At 45.1% G+C, this 18427-nt stretch overlaps 3 protein-coding genes across 3 annotated transcripts in view; 2 read left to right on the top strand and 1 right to left on the bottom strand.

Annotated features, from left to right (window-relative positions):
• The window catches only part of LOC119387222 (isopentenyl-diphosphate Delta-isomerase 1), a 110326-nt gene that overhangs the window by 39265 nt on the left and 52634 nt on the right, over window positions 1-18427 (top strand). The window lies entirely within an intron of this gene.
• The window catches only part of LOC119387223 (isopentenyl-diphosphate Delta-isomerase 1), a 109641-nt gene that overhangs the window by 38580 nt on the left and 52634 nt on the right, over window positions 1-18427 (top strand). The window lies entirely within an intron of this gene.
• The window catches only part of LOC119385885 (serine/threonine-protein kinase PLK1-like), a 41312-nt gene that overhangs the window by 1846 nt on the left and 21039 nt on the right, over window positions 1-18427 (bottom strand). The gene's annotated exons all lie outside the window — the stretch shown is intronic.

Below are 18427 nucleotides of genomic sequence, written 5' to 3' on the forward strand. Positions count from 1 at the left end.
CTTACGCATACCCAGCCTCCATTTCAAGACACAGCTGCCATTCTTGGAACTGCGGGAGGCCGCGTGATGGCGGTGCAATGAACACGAGTTCATTGTTCCCCGAGGAGCCGTGTTCCCTCCCAGATGACGCGTGACTCAGACGCGTCTCTCCTTCGACTCCTCCTACTCGCCCTTAATTGTTCAGGTAAATGTGCAAGGTTCTTTTTTTTGCCTTTGTTTTTATTTTGTGTCCTGCTTGTTTATTTTTATTGCACGCTTGCGCACATTTGCGCCAGCGTGTGCTTACTTCGCGTCTTTATTCTGTATTGTTTTTTTTTTAATCTCTGTTTCTCGAAGTCAGGTGCGCGCATGGAGTGGCCTGCGCGCAACGATCCTCCGGTGGCACACGTGACGATCCGAGGTTGACTAAAAGGGTTTTTCCATGATCGCCGTGAGTTTGAAAACAACTGCCCCGCGTCCTTCAACTGCGCGGCTCTTTCGTCGTAAAAAAAAAGGCCCGCCTATATGGTGCGCTGTCTGTCTGGAGAGAATATACGCATTAAAACAGCGTGACGACCCGGCGACACTGCAGGTGCATTGTGTGAGTGTGTGCGCGAGCTCGCGTCACTCGCCGTTTATGGAGGTTGCGTGCCTGCGTTTGTTTTTAAGCGGTGGCCGCGGCAGCCCAGCGTGCTGCAAGGTCACACGTAATCAGCAATATGTGTAGCGTGCTACTGCTCTAAACGGGAGGCATTAGAGGTTGTTGCGCTGCGGGAAAGCGCCGAGATTGCTTTTTCTCTGTATACCGCTGCGAATAAAACGTCTAATGAAACTGCGGGCCTCCGCTTCGTGTCTGAAAGCTTTTTTATTGCGATAACGATTATATGGACACTCAAGGTGCATTTGAGCTGTCGCTGTCGCCGTCAGGTTCCGTATATAATGCAAATCGAATCGATAACATCGCATCGCGCGTTGTATGTTCTATGCGCGAGCGAAACAATGCGAGAACTACCGCCGGTCGCGACTCAAGCAGGGATGAAACGGTTGTCTCCGTCGCGCGAAGGCGCCCTGTGGGGACGCCGTGCGGGGGAGGGGATAGCCCCCCCCCCCCCCCCCCGCTGCAAGATGGGTTGCATTATCATGTTTATAGAGATACAGAAGTCGCGACGTCGACACCTGCGTTGCTCCAAATGATTTCGGTAGGAATGAAAACCATCACCCTTAGTCGCGCAACACTATACCGTATCCTCCAATAGAGCACGGTTCTGGGAATTACATCTCATGATGAAAAGAACGCAGACTCTCTCCGAGTGAGCGAGCACCAAAGTTAACACTCGTCCACGGTTTTATCCACAGTGTAGTTCCCGGAACGTAGGTTAAACATAGAAGCGTAAATCACGCACAAAACCCGGTCGAAACGACTAACACATCGTCTGCTATCGGGACTGCGCAGATGCCAGCCGAACGTGCATACTTCACCGTCCCTGCTTACAGTTTTGTACCCCAAGCCCGTGCCAGGGGTGCGGTTTGGCCGAGACAGCTTAACGGATACCGTTTACTTGCGTCAGCTGACGAAGCAAGTTATCTGTGTATTGCTTCCACGCGTTGAAGGAATGCGGCGTGGGGCTGGCCCGACTTGCTTTCAGAGAAGAAGTAATCTTTCTTCAGCGTGATGTATAGCCCCGCTGGCTTTCAACCAAGTTTTCTCTTCTTTCGTCGCCATTTCATTGATTTCTCGTCAATTTGTTGCCTCGTCATTTCATCGATCTCACCTCTCATTACGTTTTTTTTCTTTGTTCCTTATCGTTTCTTTGAGGTTTTATCCCCGTACGAGGTTTAATCTGCTTCCCGAGCAGCACACCATGGACTCTAGCAAGCGACCCGACGTGCGAGTCCATGGTTCCAAGCCTGTCGCACCGCGAGCACGGCGTCTGCAGCTTTATTTCGGTGCTCGAGCCCGGTCGCGGCCGACTCCCCCTGTCACGTTTACGGACGCGAGATTGTCGTACTCCCTGACGGATAGTTCCTGGAAGCCCGTGGGCGTTTCGCAAGCTTCCTCATCTCATTCTTCTTTTCTTCTGCTTCAACGTTTTAGTCGTTTTTCGTCTTTCACTATACACGTTCGCTCGTTCGCCATCTTCCTTTTACCGCACTGTTTGCCGGTCGATCACGTTCGCCGTGTTGTCGATAACGCCAGGCGTCCCCGTCGCTGCTATCGATCTCGTGAGCGCACTCACACGTACACGGGACGCCCCTAAGTGCGACAGAAAAAAAAAGAAAGAAAACGAAATAAATAAAAACGAGCGGGTCACTGAGGCGCGCCGGAGGAGTGGGGAGAAAATGATCTTTCCGCTCCCTTTGGCAAAAGAGCGATGCTATCTCGGCGAGAGCACTGCTTGCCTTGGCACGCTTTATACGACTTTTATGTTGGTTCGCGTTAACGTTTTATTATTCGTCAGTCTTGCAGTCCCTCGTTTTATTACGCTTTTTCTTTTGTTTCATCGTGTGGTTCGATGGATGCCTATGAACGCGCATAGCAAAAATATAAAGGCGCGGAGGCAGCATCGACTTGGGAAACTGAACAAAAGTGCGGTTCGGCGGATACCTCCGTGAGCAAGAAAGGCATAGCACGGAGTAATCGAACAGAAGTGCCCATTCGTGTTTTAGTTTCGGCTTAGAATGAAGACGAAATGATGGATCAGCTGGTTCGGGGTGATAAGCAAGAAAATAATTACAGTTTAATATCCTGCAAGTATACCGCCGTGCGACATCCCAATGAGGAAAGGTGAGGGTATGCAGCTATAGGTATACAAAATGGTGGAGTGCGCAAGGCGGAATATTGCTTTCCAAGGGAGGGTATCTACAACAGATGAGAAACGTGCTAGTGAAACTGGTTTTATCTCATTTAAATCGATACTTCTTTTCAATTATATACAGATCGCTGTCGAACACTGCATCATGCTTCTACAAAATGTGGACTTTTTCACATCTTAAAAGAAAACATTCGCGTTGAGGTTTGGCTTCGCCGTAAGGCATTCCTGTCCGACTCGTCGCAGTTCGACAAGCTCATGATTGTGCCGACATACTCGGGCCAAATTCGACGAGCTTCTCGTTCCGAGGAGCTCTTTGCCATTCGTCCGCAACCTTCAGTATATAACGCGTCTAATTGTCTCTATCGAACAATACTGGCTTAAAAGCTGCTTGTAAATACGGGCCCTGGTTCACTCGCTACGTTCGTACGACTACGTGGGCTTTAAGCCGCATAGCTCAGGTGTTTCCACCCTCATAGTCACCTGTCGAGCGTTAGCACGGCATAAATATCTAGAAAGAGCAAGGTGAAGAAAGTGGAGCCAACCACGTCAGATTTTCTACGCCACGCAAGGAGGAATACATAGAAAAAACACGTAAGGAGAAGCGCTCCCTTGGAACGTCAGCAGGACAGCAGATGTGAAAGTTGTGGTGGTAATGCTCTCACGGCGTAATTACTATCAAGGAGTTAAGGAAAACCGCGGTAATGTTTAATCTGACTTCTTGAAAAACAGTTCTCCAGCGAGCGGTAACTTTGCGTTTACTCTTTGCGTTTACTTGCGCAGAGGTAAAATAAGAAAGAAAGAAAGAAAGAAAGAAAGAAAGAAAGAAAGAAAGAAGAAAGAAAGAAAGAAAGAAAGAAAGAAAGAAAGAAAGAAAGAAAGAAAGAAAGAATAGCAACGATGTGTATACTTGCACAGCAGACACGGCAAACTTTCTCTCCTCTTCTTTTTGTTTTTTTTTTCCTGGGCAACCGCATTGCCATTCATGTTGTGACTTCGTGCGACCGAGATTTTATATCTTGTTTGCGAGCCTGAAACCGCTTTTGATACACGTGACCGCTCACGCGTGACCGCCCGCCAGAGGGTGCTCTCGGAGGCCGCCGCTACCGCGACGTGTCGCCCTCGTCGCATCTTGCTCGAGATCAGTCCACAAGCACGGGAACCGACATACGCTTTTGGGTCTCTTCGCTGCTCTATATTCGTAGTATGCACACGACGTCCCGCTCTCTCTGCTGGTTTTTGGCGCAAAGTAGCCTCGATAAGCGCCTGTTTTAGCATCGCGTCGTGCCTTCCAAAGCACACACCACTCGGCGATATATATGACGTTCCTCTGTTTGGCTTTCGTGCCGCGTATGAACTGTACATGGAGATGATATCGCGATCTAGGTGTTTGTTTGTTTTTTTCCTTTGCTTCTTCTTTTTGTGCACAAGACCCCTACCCCTACACGATGGTTCACGTGGAAGCCAATGTGGATATATTAAAAGCAACATCTGAAACATAGAACAAGAAAAAGCACTGCTCTAAGAAATTACATTACCATGCGTGCTCCGTACTCTTTGCTAAACCTCCATTAGCGAGACCCGCCAACGCACACCCTTTTGCACGTTCCCAATATCTCGATTTTATTCAGTAGCGCGAGTGTTTGTACATCGCGTTTTCTGTGTGCTGCATGCCGCGTCGCAAACAGGCAGTGGAGTTCTTTTTTTTTTTTCTTCAGCCTACAGTAAATCTATCACTCTCTATCGGCAGTAGCTTCCATTATGCTAATTAGGGGCAGAGTTCAAGCCCTAAGCGATCAAACGGCTAGTTGAAACGAAACTGAGTAGCACAGCCTTGGCTAGCAAGTGGTCGATCTCTTTAAGAAGAATTTCAAGCAATATACTGCACTCACATTACGCGGTGTGCGTATAAACGCAGCACACTCCACATTATAGGTTGCACGTCAAGGAAACAAAGCTTTGCGCTCAGGTTATGCACTACAGGCGAGCCTGCATAACAGTCCGCTAATGCTGCTGGTTCCTTCAGGGGCTCTGTCCTATAATAAATTGTGCGCGCCAAGACGATGCATGAAGCGCAACAACACTAGTCAAAATAACGCCATTTTGTATGCATCGCACGCATCATGAAACAATTCTCTGATTGGACCAGTGTTACAAGTTTGAATAGTTGGTGTAGCAGCACACTTTATTAAAATTTGGCGGGACTATGTAGGCGGCTCGGTGTATTCTCTCGTGTGTCGGTGCGTCATCGTGTAGAAGATTCACTTCATTGTTATCGCAGTGTTTTGCGTTATTTGTAATAGCGAACAGCATGCTATAGGCATCGAACGATTGGTGTAATTAGCATGCAGTTCTCGCATTTATGCGCATTTAGTAAATTTGACGAAACATCGAGAAATTGAAAATCCTTAATCTGTTCTGCAGCTTTATATGCTTTTCTTAATTCTGACGATGCATGAAAATGTGATAGCATTCAATTATGTCGAAGCACACTTCAGAGCGAAATTATATATGCAGAATCGTCATATATATTTCCTGATTACAGACAAGTCACGGGTGTCAATGCATATTGTCGCGTGGCCGTGACGGCGAAGAAGGCTCCAGAAGAACTCGGAAACACGGAACTCTTTATTTGGGTGAACTTGTGCCCGGAAAAATGAAATGTCATGTACAAGAAATACACGCTGTAGTACATTGAAGCGGCGAACAGAGCGTCGGCCGTCAGTAATCTGATCTCTGATAAGGCGCGTCGACATTTATACATGCGGCATCGAAGGTTCTAGCGTTATCGCTGGTGCTCGCGAAAACTCTCGAATAAACTTGACTACATTCGCGTCCTGTGCACGGAATGATCTCAAACGATCGCGAAGCTTCCCAAACATTGCAGCACGGTGTGCGCCGAGCATTGACAACAGTTTTTGTGGGTGGAACCCGAATGCATCAAAATAAGACAATAAACGCGCATGGCAATATTCAATGTTCACCTCGTCGTTCACCTAAGGCTTGCAGTGTGCGAGCCTCGCTTCTAGCGCTTATTTACCACTGAGAAGGTCGAATGGCTGGCAACGTACGTTAACAGCCATTTCGTATAGTTATCAGCCGATGAGAACCGATGTGACGTGAGTTTCCATCCTGTATACCTATTGCCTCAATTGACCCAATAACGACCGTCTCGTTTTGGCCGCAGTTCCTGGTTCAATACCCAAACTATATATAGAATCACTTTTTTTCCTGCTGTAATTAACTTCTTCAAATGTTCATGTGGTAATTTATGAAGTCGCGAGCGTAAATAATTTTTTCTTTTCTGAATATTTACAGCTCACCGGCAGCTTTCTCCTGCATGCCTTGAAATTAAGAACCGTTTACAAATGCCTCGAACGGCGATAGCGCCGACAACCGCTTGTTTAGTCGTCGATGTTTAGACTGCTTAACTTCGATATTTTAGCGTCATGTGTGCACCTTGTCAAATACTGAGCCAATAATTCCTAGTTCCGTATTTTCTGCCGAACTCCTCTACTTTGACAACTATGTAGCATTCCTTCTTGTTTACAACATACGAAACAAACAAACAAACAAAACAAACAAACAAAAAATAAAAATGGTGGCGATATGCTGTTTCCCGGTGCACCCAGGCATAGCGTGCATGCGAACGGTAGCTGCAGCAGAGCAATCCGCGGTTGTATTTTGGCTGCTGAGCTTACGCCGTTTGCATGCCACTCGGTATGCATGCACGAGACGACGCCCAATATCCGCCTATAGGTCGTGTACGTAGTGTAAACATATGCATCAGGCTTCACTCGGATAGATGCGATAACAGCTATACTCCACAGAGTATAGCGCGAGCCGTTTCCCGGGCGCTTTCTATCCGCGCAATTATCTTTATTTTCTCCACTTTTTTCGTGCGTTCATTCTGTTTGATTTTCAGTGCACGTCGGTCGCTGAGGCAACTCGCGGTTTCGCGTGAGAGCGTAGGTGGGCGCGAGATAAGACTTGCCCATATTACGCCACTCGACTCTCCTCTCGTAAAAAACAAACTTGGAAACAGGCAAAAATGCGGGGGCTGCGTTTCTGCCGCAAGAGAAGAGCTGTGTCAACACGCTGCGCACTCCTTTGCGGCCGGAATAATTGCAATATCCCCACGTGTCACGGCCGGCGCACACGTGACACCGGTTAAGTATAAGTCGCTATGAGAAAAGCATGTGATGTTGTTAACTGACATTAACTATTACTGCTGTTGTGTATGTATGTATGTATGTATGTATGTATGTATGTATGTATGTATGTATGTATGTATGTATGTATGTATGTATGTATGTATGTATGTATGTATGTATGTATGTATGTATGTATGTATGTATGTACGTACGTATGTATGTAGGCCGGGCCATCCTCAAATTTTGGCGGAGGTGAGGTCTCATTCGTGCCTAAACAAACGGCCAAAAAACGGCCACCATATGGTATCGTTCGCGCTGAGGTTTTCAGGCTGCAGGCAATATGGCAGACGGCACTTCCGCTGAGCCAGGATAATGACCTATAACTGCTCGTTAATTAACTGTCAGTCATCAATATCTTGCCTAATTACGTTCACTGCAGTACTCATCCCTGCATGGACTGGCAAGCTACGCTGTCGTTCTACAAATTTTCTGGTTGTACAACTATATGCGTTTTATTTTTCTCGCATGCTTCTATATGCACACACACTTATGGGAAAAAACAAAATTGCGGATATTTGACAGCCATGTTGGGCTGCGATACTTTTCCGGTTTGCGTGCCTCGTATTGAACGGAGGAAAATATTGATCGGGAGACACGGAACGCATCCTGTCTCTCGGGCTTTTTTTCTTTTTCTTTTTTTTTTTACACTCAAGATAAAAGCCCGACGAGTGTATAAATATAGCACGAATTACCATGAACCTGTGTACGACAAGAGACGGATACACGAGGCGTGTCATGCGAACTTCCCCGCCCAGACTGCAAGGCGTCACAGGATGCAGGGATATTCCGGAACAAGGGAAAGGTGAAGATTATGAGAAGAGTGTAAATCTTGCGGTAAGACTCATATATATATATATATATATATATATATATATATATATATATATATATATATATATATATATATATATATATATATATATAGTACAGACTCAGGGGCGTAGCCAGGGGGGGGGCTTATGGGGCTTCAGCCCCCCCCGAAATTTTTCGTGCTCTCATACACCACCAACCAGCGGCGTCACCCGGCTGGTGGGATTTATTGGTCTTCAGCCTGATTATCATTTATTTAATTATTTATCTTTTTCTGACCCTCAAAATGTTAGCAGAAGCAAGTTTGATATCGGGCTCTAGACAGATGGCTCAAAAGTGGATGATAACACGAAACATCAACTGCTAGCTTCTCCTTGCATTCCTCCGCTATGCTATATGTTGAAGTCTATGAACGATTTTAAGCAGAAACGAAGGTTTACGTGGCTTGGCTGGACAGGTACCGATGGCTTGCTACTCAGCGCTTCAAGAGGGTGCGTTTTGCCGAGTGTGTGTCCTTTTTAGCAGAAGTGAGATTGGCAAGGGCCAACATGCGCGCACTAAGGCCCTCGTATCCAAGCCATTTCAAAAGTGGAAGCACGCGCTCGAAGTCTTCGGTGCACACGAAGTCACTAAATATCACACTGACGCTAGTTTTCTTCAAACCTTCTCAGGATGTGTGCCCAGTGTTGTTGATCAACTGGACCATGGCAGGCAAATTCAAATAAGAGAGACCCGAAGGAAGTTACAGCCTATTGTTGAGACAGTTCTCTTTTGCGGGCGGCAAGGTGTGGCTCTCCGTGGACATAGTGACAGTGGTCCCATGGATTCAAGCACAGCCTCCTCTACAAATACAGGCAACTTCAGAGCGCTGCTTCGCATGCGCGCGGATTGTGGCTACACAGATCTAAAAAAGCATTTGGAAAGTTTCCCAAATAAGGCCTCATATTTTAGTCCAGATGTACAAAACCACATTATAGAAATCTCTGCTGCAATCATCAAGGAAAGCCTAGTCGCAAAAGTAAACGCTGCAGGCTGCTTCTCCGTACTTGCTGATGAAACGACGGATGTTGCTGGTATCGAGCAGCTTACTGTTTGTGCAAGGTACCTTAATAAGGATGCGAACGGAATCGAAGAAGTGTTCTTATAGGCTTTGTGCCAATTCACGACCAAATGGCCGGGCCCTCGCCGACACCATCATAAGGCTCCTTATAGAAATGGGAATTAACATGCAGCATCTCTGTGGTCAAGGCTACGATGATGCAAGTTCGATGGCCGGCAAAACGAATGGTGTTCAAGCTGCTGTTCGTGAGAAATATCCAGCCGCACTCTATGTACTCACTGCGCATTGTGTGTGCGGCATGCGGCATGCGTTGTGTGTGCGGCATTGTGTGTGCGGCACACACATCTAGTTGTGTGTGTGGCATGCTCCATCACAGACATCCGAAACTGTTTTGGGACTCTGAAGGCGACGTCAGTCTTTTCCCGTAAATCTTCTAGCCGCTCACACGTTTTGCGTAAAATGATAAGTTTGAGCTGTCCTGGAGTCTGCAAGGCAGCGCCTTTTGGGACTATGCGAAACGCGCTGGGCCGAGAAGCACGATGCTGTGCTTTCATTTGTGAGCCTCTTTGAGCCGTTGATTGCAGCACTAGAGGAGATTATGTTTAACGGAAATGGCGAAAGTCCAGTGCAGGCAAAGAGTCTAATGTTGGCACTCTTGTCACCAGCATTCCTTGTAAGCCTGCATGTGACGGAGCACGTGTTGGCACTGACTTTGCCACTGTCAAAGAAGCTGCAGACTAGGAGTATCGACATGAGCGCTGCCATTGACGACATAGAAGCGGTACAGCAGACAAATGAAAATGACCGCAAGAACGCGAATGCTTCTTTCTCAAAAATATTTGCGCGAGTGCAGGCATTATCAGAAAAACTGAATGTGGAGATCACCAGCCGTCGAGCCGGTGTCCGGAAGCAAAACCTTGTGAGCAATGCATTCGAAAGCGCGGAAGAATATTTTCGCAGAACCCTGTTCATTCCGTTCATGGACCGCGTACTAGCCCAGTTAAACCAACGGATCGAAAAACACAGGGCACTTCTAAAGGACTTTTCAATAATTGTACCATCCGCAATACCACCAATGCAAGATGATCGGGAGAAAGGAGCAGAAAATCTCCTGACCGTTTTTGCGCATGACGTCGAAACGAGGGCTGGTTTTGGAGAACTGCGACTATGGTGGACAAAGTGGGCGAACAAAGCAGCAAACCAGAGCCCCCGTACTGGAACCGATGCCCTCTCTCATTGCGACAGCAGGTTCTATCCGACTGTGTACAAGCTACTCCAGATTCTACACTCTTAAAAAAAAGGGTGTCTGTACTGACTACCTTTGGGTGGTAATCGCCTCGCTACACATATGATGACCTTTTGGGGTGTCAAACGACTCCCTTCGTTCTTCAGACCAACGACTCCCTTCTTCACAATTTGGGGTGTCAAACGACTCCCTTCGTTCTTCAGACCAACGACTCCCTTCTTCACAAGCAGAGAGTCTACGTTACTCCCAACGCAGGAGTCTACATGACTACCTTTTATTTCCCGCTAGTACCTCTAGGTAGTCAGGGTGACCCCTTTGCCATGGTAACGCTGACCCCCACTGGAGCGTTCCTTTGACTCCGTTGTCCTTAAGGACAGTGGTGTACATGACTCCCCTGGCAAGAGTCAGTGTGACCACTTCGTGCTACTCAATGAGACACTCTGCAACAAATAATGCGTTTATTTTTCTTCTTGGTCGATATTGATGAAACTTGCTGAGTTTAGGTTTACTTATGTGGCGATTTCAAATATGCAATTATCTGGAAGAAAACGCAGTTTTTACACATAAAAATTTCATGTGTCTTGATGAGCAAGCCTTTCCAAACTTGGAGTTACAAAGTAAATCGACATATCGCTATAGTTAGGGGATAAAAACTGTATGCAATAGTTTTAAAGGAGTTTACTGCGCTGTTCTGGCAAAGGAGTTTACTGCGCTGTTCTGGCATAATGTTCATGAACCCACTAGCCCACATACGAACTCGCGTTTTAAACCCATTTGAGTTAAAAGTTACGTAATATTGAACTCTCGTGAGCGAATCACCAGCTAGACATACACTTACTGGTCAATGTTCAGCATACTATGACTATTGTTAAGTGGGTTTAGGACATGCATTCTGGTTATGTTGCATACAGTTCCCATTTCATATTATTGTGATATGCTTACTTTGTAACTCGTGCAGGCCTAACATGGCACATGAAATGTTTGATATACTTAACACGACATATAATAGTAGAAAAATATTTGCATTTTCAAAATCAGCGTACAAATACACATAAACTAAACAAGTTTTATAGAGATTGATCAAGAATTTCAAAAGAACTTCAAATCAGAGCGAACACCATTAGGGTTTTTATCTGACAATCGACGAAAGTTGGTGCCGCTACCTCTTGTTACTCAACAAGGCACTTCCACCGGGTTTACTCAAACAGGAACACTGTGGTGGATGCATGACAGCCGCAACAAGTTTTTGTAGCAACTTTACAGTGCTGCATTCGATTCCTCTGGGGGAAATAAAATACTAATCGAAGTTTATATAGATGAGTCTCAGAACAATTTCCGCTCGCATAAAACAACAAAAAATGTTGATTCTAGACGAAAGTAAGCCATGCAACACGGAAACAGAAGAGATGCGGACAGCTCAAACGCTAGCGTTTGGTTTGTCTGTGTCTTCTCTTTCACGTCTGCATGCCTTCATCCTATAAACAAACTGAAATTTCTGCGATTCGTAAAATTATTCTTTGAATCGGTTTTAAACACTTCATGCCATTTCATACATGTTCACATTGTAATGACAACCTACTGTTTTATCAGTAAGCACCTAAACTATAGGCACAACATCCTGCGAATAATGCGTAGTCCTTAGCCACGTCACCACAATTGTTAAGCATTTTATATATATATATATATATATATATATCTGTGTGTGTGTGACATTTTCGAGCGCGCAAAAGAACAGGGACGAAAAACGACGCGGACACAGCGCTGACTTCCAACATATGCTTTATTTTTTACAGTGGTACATATATATATATAGACAACAAAAAGCAACGCACGCAGGTGCATTGTACAGGAAGGCTTCATGTAAAACCACAAATAAGTATGCATGATAAGCAATCAAACAACCTGATACCGGATTTTTTTCTTCTTTAAGAGATCAAGCGGTCATTCCTGACTACCACTATCGTCTAGTCACCCTGTGGGCCTTGCTTAGAAAGTCTAGTTCTTTTTGGATAGGTCAATTGAAGGTGCACTAATGCACATGTCTCCCAAACTTGCAATCTTCGCCGCTTCAATTATCTCGCGTGTTGTTTGTGCCTGGCTCCTTCCTGTCGCAGTGCACTGCGAATACATGGGATCGCACCCACACTTCCTGCAGTGGAAAGCCACATGTCCCACACCTCCAGTTCGCACGTTATTTGCGTGCTCACGCAGCCTGTCATTGGCACACCGTCCCGTCTGCCCTATGTATTTCTTGCCACAGGACAGCAGTAACTCATAAACGATGTTGTTCTCACATTTAACAAAGCTTTCTTTGTGCTTTTTTTGGCACCTGGGTTTTTCAGAACCACTGTAGGAGGCCTTGCACAGATTATAAAGCTTGTTTGGTGCTGAAAGGACGACTCTTACGTTGGCGTTGTTTCCTATCTTTTTCAGCCTCTGTGAGACATCGTGAAGGTACGGTATGACGGCGCATTTCCGCTTGACAGGCTCCGTTTCTGGTGAAGCCTGCTCCTCACCCTCGCGAGCATGTTTGACAGTCTTGAGAAGACCCTCCGCCACAGATGTGACGACATACTGAGGAAACCCCGCCTTTTTCAGGCAGTCAGCTTGCGCCTGGAAACTACACGAACACTTGTGAGGACATGAGCGGCGAAGCGCATTCATTAGGGTTAATTTTGCAATACCCCTTTTAACTAGCTTGGAGTGGCCCGAAGAAAACGGCAGAAGCGGCTTATTGGCCCTAGGCTCGTACGACCAGCAGACCTGGTCTCGCTCGAAGAACATTCGTAAGTCAAGAAAACGCAAGGCGTTGTTTTGCGGCATTTCATGCGTGACTGCGAGCGGTTGCAGGAAACGCGTGAACAGATCAAGTACATTTGAAGAATCATTGCCAAATTCGCCTGGACTTGATTCTAGAAAGACAACGTAGTCGTCTACATATCTAAACACCTTCTTTACATTTGTGCCTGTTACTAGAAACTAGAAACAGAGCTAACAGGCACAAATGTAAAGAAGGTGTTTAGATATGTAGACGACTACGTTGTCTTTCTAGAATCAAGTCCAGGCGAATTTGGCAATGATTCTTCAAATGTACTTGATCTGTTCATGCGTTTCCTGCAACCGCTCGCAGTCACGCATGAAATGCCGCAAAACAACGCCTTGCGTTTTCTTGACTTACGAATGTTCTTTGAGCGAGACCAGGTCTGCTGGTCGTACGAGCCTAGGGCCAATAAGCCGCTTCTGCCGTTTTCTTCGGGCCACTCCAAGCTAGTTAAAAGGGGTATTGCAAAATTAACCCTAATGAATGCGCTTCGCCGCTCATGTCCTCACAAGTGTTCGTGTAGTTTCCAGGCGCAAGCTGACTGCCTGAAAAAGGCGGGGTTTCCTCAGTATGTCGTAACATCTGTGGCGGAGGGTCTTCTCAAGACTGTCAAACATGCTCGCGAGGGTGAGGAGCAGGCTTCACCAGAAACGGAGCCTGTCAAGCAGAAATGCGCCGTCATACCGTACCTTCACGATGTCTCACATAGGCTGAAAAAGATAGGAAACAACGCCAACGTAAGAGTCGTCCTTTCAGCACCAAACAAGCTTTATAATCTGTGCAAGGCCTCCTACAGTGGTTCTGAAAAACCCAGGTGCCAAAAAAAGCACAAAGAAAGCTTTGTTAAATGTGAGAACAACATCGTTTATGAGTTACTGCTGTCCTGTGGCAAGAAATACATAGGGCAGACGGGACGGTGTGCCAATGACAGGCTGCGTGAGCACGCAAATAACGTGCGAACTGGAGGTGTGGGACATGTGGCTTTCCACTGCAGGAAGTGTGGGTGCGATCCCATGTATTCGCAGTGCACTGCGACAGGAAGGAGCCAGGCACAAACAACACGTGAGATAATTGAAGCGGCGAAGATTGCAAGTTTGGGAGACATGTGCATTAGTGCACCTTCAATTGACCTATCCAAAAAGAACTAGACTTTCTAAGCAAGGCCCACGGGGTGACTAGACGATAGTGGTAGTCAGGAATGACCGCTTGATCTCTTAAAGAAGAAAAAAATCCGGTATCAGGTTGTTTGATTGCTTATCATGCATACTTATTTGTGGTTTTACATGAAGCCTTCCTGTACAATGCGCCTGCGTGCGTTGCTTTTTGTTGTCTATATATATATGTACCACTGCAGAAAATAAAGCATATGTTGGAAGTCAGCGCTGTGTCTGCGTCGTTTTTCGTCCCTGTTCTTTTGCGCGCTCAAAAAGTCAAACATGAATTACCAACTTGCCGATGCCTACGCTCTCTCAATATATGTGTGTGTGTGTGTGTGTGCGTGTGTGTGTGTGTGTGTGTGTGTGTGTGTGTGTGTGTGTCATTCCATGCCAAGTGTCCCAGACGTGGCGCTCGCATATCACAGATTTCACTGATAAAATTTGTGCCTTTTTCTGTGCCACATGGAGTATTGTGGCAAAACACTTTTGTTCGAAAAAAATTTTGACAATCATGGCACCCCCTCGAAATTCGCTTCTATTTATTAAACTGTACCTAATAGAAAAATGTGTATAAAATCTATTTTTGTGTGTTTGCGAAACCGCGCTTGCGCTATCACAGAGGTTCTGTTTAGTTGTCCCATTCATTATTTCCGATTTTTTTTGTGTTTCACTACCAGCTACGTAGCTTCAAAAACTACAAAAATCTTCAATGTTCGTGAATTTTTCTTGAGCTATTTGCAACTCACCCTAACCAATATTAATCATAGCCTGATTTCCAGGAAGTGTATTTTAGTACAGAAATGTTTAGGGGTAAATAGACTTCAAATCTTTCCGAAAAAAATTGTGATATTTGAGAAAATGTACGATTTGTCACATGTTTGACCGTATTTTTCATACTGATGCGGTCAAAGTAAAAATCCTCGTCATGTGGCGTTTGATAGAAGACTTCATCGTTAAGTAACGAAGAAAGTCTAATCAAATCATTTTTTTGTTTTAAGGAAGAAAATAATTTTTGAATTTGGCCCTCCGATCGCGCAATGCATTTCATTTTGCTGCCACTTCGCCGCAAAACACGTGGTCGCCCTTACAGCTGACACTCGTCACAGGCAGCGGCCAGATGCGAGATGTATGTCAGCGGCTCGTGAGTGGTCGAAAGTCTCGTCGCGCTGTCAGGGCGACGAGTAATGAATTTGCGTTACAATGAGCATTTGCTAGGCGGGCCCAATGGGAAATATGGACGCCCGAGAGCAGCATGTGGAGTCGTTGGCACAATGTCCTAGAGGGACGTCTGCACAACTAGCATACACATACTGAAAGAAATAATGCACACTGTACACACTTCTTTCTCAGGGTATACATGTTGTACAGACGGCCTCTAGCACAATGTGCCAACGACGCCATAGGCTGCTCTCGGGCGTCCATACTTCCCATTGGGCCCGCCAAGCAAGCTCACATTGAACGCGAATTCATTACTCGTCGCCCTGACATCAACGTGACAAGACTTTCGACCACTCACGAGCCACTGACATACATCTCGCATCTGGCCGTTGCCTGTGACGAGTGTCAGCTGCAAGGGCTACCACGTGCTTTGCGGCGAAGTGGCAACAAAATGAAATGCACTGCGCGTTCGGAGGGCCAAATTCAAAAATTATTTTCTTCCTTAAAAGAAAAAAATGATTTGATAAGACTTTTTTCATTACTTAACGATGAAGTCTTTTATCAAACGCCGCATGACGAGGATTTTTACTTTGACCGCATCAGTATGAAGAATATGGTCAAACATGCAACAAATCGTACATTTTCTCTAATTTCACAATTTTTTTTCGGAAAGATCTGAAGTCTATTTTACCCCTAAACATTTCTGTACTAAAATACACTTTCCTGGAAATCAGGCTATTATTAATATTGGTTAGGGTGAGTTCCAGATAGCTCAAGAAAAATTCACGAACTTTGAAGATTTTTGTAGTTTTTGAAGCTACGTAGCTGGTAGTGAAACACAAAAATTCGGAAATAATGAATGGGACAACTAAACAAAACCTCTGCGATAGCGCAAGCGCAGTTTAGAAGCTCGACAGACAAAAGTAGATTTTATACACGTTTTTCTATTAGGTACAGTTTAATAAATAGAAGCGAAATTCGAGGGGGTGCCAGGACCGTCAAAAATTTTTTCGAGCAAGAATGTTTTGCCACAATACTCCATGTGGCACAGGAAAAAGGCACAAATTTTATCAGCAAAAGCTGCGATGTGCGAGCGCCACGTCTGGGACACTTGGCATGGAATGACCCTTAAATATAAGAGCTACAGAAAGATCACGAAGGTCCTGATACTGTAGGAAGGCATTTGACACACGACGTACGTTTTAGCACTATGCTAATGCTAAAACGTACGTCGTGTGTCAAGTACCTTATATATATAAGGTATGATATATATAAATATATATATTTAGCGGTGGTATGGAGAGTTCTGTACAGAACTGAAATACAGAAACACCGTCCAGAAATACAGCGAGACACATTACTGTCAGAATGAGTGAGATATGAAAGCAATAGTTTCGCTAACATCGTTCATTACTGTCAAATGCGGCAATATACTAGACCTGGCATAAACATTAGCATAGCCAGCAGTCAGTTTTTATGAATAGGAATCAATGGCCAGCCATCAAGCACTTCTTTGCGACATCCATTACATATTTTATGTGGCATACAGCGCAAAACATGCAACATGTGTAGTTCTCATGTAGTACAGGATTCTCATGTAGTCATCTGAGATACAGGACCCCAATAGGTGACACAGCTTGCGTGCATGAGCTTGGCAGTGTCGTGTTCCCAGACCATGTCAGGGTCAGGTGGCATTCTGGCGAAAAGGACAGCAGGTTGCACTGATTCGAGACCACTCACGGCCAGACCTTAAGCGTGGCTATTCCGAATTCTTGGACACGTCTTGACTACCTCGAGACACGAAGTTTCCAAGGAGGCTTCCTGGTCAAATGCAGCTGTAGAGCTTCAATGTGCAGTCTTGAAGCAACCTGAAATAGTCAAGTGCACAAAAATAAACACATGATGACAGACAGATCGATCACCTTTTAATCTGACAAGGGCAGCGCTCACACACCAGATTCCATGAAGTGTCATGGCAATGAACAAAACCAGGGATACTCATTAACTTTGCTGTACTTTGAGGGTCTGTTACTCCCTTAGCCAGCTGCAACTGTTTCCACTGCATGAGCTCCGTACAATTAGAAGGATGTTTTTTTAGAGAACGCATATTTCTTATCAAAATTGTATAATAGTCATGCTCAAGATGTTTTCGCGCACACACTCTATGTCAAGAAGGAAATAGTTTGCTGCAACTAAAATGGCAATGAAGAGATCAATTAACAAAAACTCATTAATTAACTTTTAATTCCTGACCTGGAGGTAGTTGTTTATATTAGAAAGTTGTATCGCGTGCCAATTTATGGCATACACATTTTTTTTAATCGCGAAAGTTACACGTAATTCGTGATATTCATCCTTGAATTTCAAGGACGAAATCGAAACTGATAGCGCCTGACGTGCAGGAAACGTCGCTTCTCTGTTACGTAAGCTCGGAGCTACACGTGAAAAGAAGGTAATGATAGTTTAATGAAGGTGGGCCGAAGCAGAATGTGATCAGGAAAATCTGCAAGCATTCAGAAATACACAAGTAAACAGCTTATTATTTGGGTGCGATGTGTGGTACTTATCTGTAAACACAGAAAGAAAAGGTTGATATTACTGCCGTTTCGGATGCGCGCATCTCGAAAGAAACAAATGAGCACCAAACGCCACATGCAAAGGTAAGGCGATCCGCTGACGCAAGTTAGATGACTTGCCTGTTTTCACGAAAAGGTACGACCACGACGCGCCTTCATTCAAATTTCGTCACTCCCTTGTCGCGGGCAGCTCCGGTCTGACGTAACAGAAAAACCGCGTTTTCTGTGTGCCGGACACGATCAGTTTTGATTTAGCCCTTAAAATTTCACAATAAATATCTCGAGTTACGTAAACTTTCATGATTTCTGAAAAATGGGTATACCATAAAGCGGCACGCACTACAAGTTTCTAATATAAACAACTGCCCTCAAGTCAATAAATAAAAATTAGTTAACGGGTTTTTGTTAATTAGTCCCGTCAACGCATTTTTTGTTGCGGCAGAATATTTCCGCCTCAAACTAGAGTACTACTGGAGCGTGACTGTCATAGAGTTTTTTTTTATAAAAGATATGTACTGTCTGAAAAAAATCACCCTGTATAGCATGGCAGCAGTATTTTAATAATAATAATAATTGTTGGGGTTTGACGTCCCAAA

Source organism: Rhipicephalus sanguineus, chromosome 3 (assembly GCF_013339695.2).
Source record: "Rhipicephalus sanguineus isolate Rsan-2018 chromosome 3, BIME_Rsan_1.4, whole genome shotgun sequence".
Classification (NCBI taxonomy): Eukaryota; Metazoa; Arthropoda; class Arachnida; order Ixodida; family Ixodidae; genus Rhipicephalus; species Rhipicephalus sanguineus.